The 3,261-nt window shown below is 40.1% G+C and overlaps 1 non-coding gene across 1 annotated transcript; it reads left to right on the top strand.

Annotated features, from left to right (window-relative positions):
* Positions 1-2,563: 2,563 nt before the first annotated feature.
* LOC136495125 (small nucleolar RNA R71) lies at positions 2,564-2,672 on the top strand. The gene has a single exon (XR_010768906.1). It is a non-coding gene; the product is annotated as a small nucleolar RNA R71 (small nucleolar RNA).
* The last annotated feature ends 589 nt before the right edge of the window (positions 2,673-3,261 follow it).

Raw genomic sequence — 3,261 nt, 5'->3', positions numbered from 1 at the left:
TGAGCGAGATGAAGACGATCGGGTAAACTTGCTCTTGATCTCATGTGTATTATCCTACAAAATGTTAACAAGAATACCAAAACTCATGAACGGATTAGTATGTGGGGTTAGCGATCAGCCGTCCTGAGATTAGTTCTTGAGGTTTAGAAGTATTTTTGTGTTGGCAGGATTTTAGCAAGACATTTGTCTAATATATTTTTGGATTTTCTACAATATGCAATATAACCAGATGTATGCATGACTTTTTTATTTTTGTGCCACCACAGCAAATATTCTTGGGGGTTTTTACACATGTAGAATTATTCACATGGGACTTAGGATTTTTATAGTGCAACAATGAAAATTTTATTTTATTTTTATAAGTGCAAAACAAATGCAGAAAACTAAATATGCTAAAGTGAAAATAATTCATGCAATGCTAAAAAGTAAATATGGATAACTACCAATTTTACCTCTAGTGACGGTTCAAAATTTTAAGTCCTCCGGACAGGACTTTTCTCCAGTCTTGTTCATTCCTTGGGTGCATCCGTTGGTCTCGGAGATGGAGACCTTGATGGTTACACCTCTTGTGATGGTGATTCTGATGATGTCACCTTTTCTTCCACACTTGTTTGGTCTATGGACTCAAATTTGGCGGAGTAGGTTCATCTTTCATAGGTTCCTCAGGTTCTTCATCTTCTTCCCATCCATTCTTTGGGGATTGATTCTTTTGGCGTTGGGATGGTTGTCGTCTCCTCCTAGAGTGGGTCTTCATTGGTTGTTCATAAGTGGAATAATTTTTTATATAGCAGCGTACCTTTTCTCTGGGAAATTGGAAGTGGACTTGTCCAGATCTGACATAGATGATTGCATTGGTAGTGTTGAGGAATGGTCTTCCAAGGATGATGGGTACATCTACGTCTTCTTCTCTTAAGTCTAGAAATATGAAGTCGGTAAGGGCATAATGATCTTATATTCTTACCATGATATCTTTTGATATTCCCTCCGGAAAATGGATTGATTGATCTGTCATCTGCAATTGCATATAAGTAGGGAACAAAGGTTCGAAACCAAATAAATATTCATATGTTACCTTTGACATTATGTTGACACCCGACCCAATGTCACAGAAGGTCTTGTGGAATATTCTTTGTCCAATTGTATACTCGATCATTGATACACCAGGGTCGTCCTTCTTGGCAAGGTATGGTGAAGCGAGGAGGTGGTCGTACTCCGATCAGAGTGTGTTGATCATATTGACTGACTCTTCTTGTGGCTGCCTGACCTTGTTCTTCCTTCTTCTCTGATTGTTCTTCTTCTTGCTTACTATCATCTCTTTGGGTAGGTACGGCGTTTGTGGATGACTAGGAGATTGCAAGATATGATTCTTAAAAGAAAACTTCTCCTTTTTGTCCTTGATTGTGAAGCAGATCTTTACACCGTCTGCATAGATGATGGCTTTTGCGGTGCTTAGGAAAGGTCAGTCTAGGATAATGGGTGCCCTTACATCTCCACCTGTTTCCAAAACTACAAAATCTATAGGTACGCATGATTGTCCCACTCATACACAGATGTCTTCAAGAATTCCCTTGGGGTAGCAGAGGGACTGATCTACAACCTGCAAACGCATATTTATGTACAACAAAGTACCTCCATTAATTTTATCATAAATTACCTTAGGCATGATGTGGACACTTGCGTTGAAGTCACTGATAACTTCTTGGAAAATATGAGGTCCAATGGTTATGGGGATGACAAGTCTTCCTGGATCACCTTTCTTTTCGAGCAAAGAATAATCTATCCATCCTCCAGCTGATGGTTGTATGCAGTAGTATGCTACATTGTGAATATCGACAAGATTTGCAGTTTCAAGATCTTCCAGTTGCCCCAAAATCTTACCTTTGTCGGTAGGAGAAACATCAGCCGCCAGCTGAGCCATTTTTTATTCTATCATTTTATTAAAGCTATGCTAGTTTTTAATGGTAGAGGAGAAGCTATCCATTCTATTATTTATGTTTTCTAAGATTTTATCATTTGAAGCTAGTTTCCTAGATAAGCCCTCCATTATTTTAGCTTGGCCAGAAATTAACTCTCTCAAGGGTGGTTGATTATTGAAATTATTATTACCTTGATAGTTAGGTAGTTCGGCCTTTGTTGCTGATTCCATCCTTTATTCTGTTGAGGATGAAAGTAGTTATTGTTGATGATGTTCACATCCTCATGGGTTTCCGGGCAGTTGTTCTCTAAGTGCCTAGTGTTTTCACACTCTTCACACATCATGCGGGAATCATGAATGTGCATGACTTCTTGCTTCTCATTGGCTTGGTCTTCGAGCTTCTTCATGAGCAGATTCATCTTGGCAGACAGCATGTCTACCTCCTTGAGTTGAAGCATACCTCCACCTCTCTTGCAGGTTTGAAGACGTTCTTCATTCCAACCTTGGTTGGAGGCCATCTTCTCTACAAGAGCTATTGCACATGGGATTATGGGTGATAGGAAAGCACCTCCAGCAGCAGCATCCATGTTCTCATGGGTACTATTGGTCAACCCATGGTAATAAGTCTACATGAGTAGCCAATTCTCCATACCATGATGAGGACATTCTGATATGTAGTCTTGGAAGCATTCCTATGCCTCAGGGATAGATTCATCATGTTGCTGTTGGAAGCTTAAAATTCTCCCATGTAGAGCATTAGTCTTGTCTGTGGGATAGAACTTTGTTAGGAAGGCGGTGGAGCAGTTATCCCATGTAGTATTTCTATCTTTGTTGGTGTAGAACCATTGCTTCGCCTTCCCCAGGAAAGAGGCAAAGTAGTATGGCATCTTTGGAAACTCCTTTGATGGTGAAAGTGCTACAGATCTCTAGGAAGTGTTGGAGATGAGCACTTGCATCTTCATGTGCCTTTCCACAAAACTAGCTAGCTTGCACCATGTTTATGAGAGCTAGCTTGAGCTCGACTCCATTGTCTCCAACATTGACTATTGGTCTAGTATGGATGTTGGCCGTAGTTGGAGCAGAGAATTCATGAAGAGTCTTGTCAGCCATTGTGGTAGAACCTCCTAAGAAATTGGGCCCACATGCACCTACCGTTGTCTTGATAGACCACGAATAGCGTACACGAGTTCCCAACAACTCAACATGTCTGTCGGGTGTCCTCGAGAAACCCAAATCATCCACGATTCTCTTTTCAAACAGGATCTCAATCATAGACATTGTAGATTACAATAGTTTATTCAAATACATAAACATCAGAGTAAAAGAAAGTGAAAGTCTTAAGATAA

The sequence above is a fragment of the Miscanthus floridulus genome, chromosome 11, assembly GCF_019320115.1.
Source record: "Miscanthus floridulus cultivar M001 chromosome 11, ASM1932011v1, whole genome shotgun sequence".
Lineage (NCBI taxonomy): Eukaryota > Viridiplantae > Streptophyta > Magnoliopsida > Poales > Poaceae > Miscanthus > Miscanthus floridulus.
This window is presented reverse-complemented; position numbering and strand designations above follow the sequence as displayed.